Source organism: Cupressus sempervirens, chromosome 1, assembly GCF_028749045.1.
Source record: "Cupressus sempervirens isolate cs-2001-9-10 chromosome 1, ASM2874904v1, whole genome shotgun sequence".
Taxonomy (NCBI): Eukaryota; Viridiplantae; Streptophyta; class Pinopsida; order Cupressales; family Cupressaceae; genus Cupressus; species Cupressus sempervirens.
This window is the reverse complement of record NC_143118.1, coordinates 607,772,611-607,773,181: the sequence shown is the minus strand read 5'-3', so window position 1 is coordinate 607,773,181 and position 571 is coordinate 607,772,611.

Here is a 571-nt window from a genome sequence, read left to right as displayed (position 1 = left end):
CCACATGGAAATTGCACTTGGAAAACTTTTTCGCACTTGCGAAAATCACGAAACCCCACCCGCGGGGAATTCGGCACTCGGGAGATTTTTCCGCCCTTCCGAAGATCTTAAACCCCACCAGCTCAGAATTTTGGACTCGGGAGATTTTTTTTCCCCCTCATGGAAATTTTACAAAACCCCACTCGACCAAAATTTGGCACTCGGGAGATTTTTCTGCCCTGGCAGAAATTTCTACAAAACCCCTCCCTCCCACCCCCACCTGGAATTTGGCACTTGGGAGATTTTTTCGCCCTGGCGGAAATTGCAAACCCCACCCATCGGGAATTTGGCACTTGGGAGATCTTTTCGCCCTCGTGGAAATTTTTGCAAAACCCCACCCACCGGGAATTTGGCACTTAGGAGATTTCTTCGCCCTCGCAGAAATTTTCACAAAAGCCCACCCACTCGAAATTTGGCACTTGGGAGAGTTTTCCCACCCTCGCAAAAAATTGCAAACCCCACCTGCCAAAAATTTGGCACTTGGAAGATTTTTCCCACACTCGCACAAATTGCAAACCCCACCCGCCGGGAA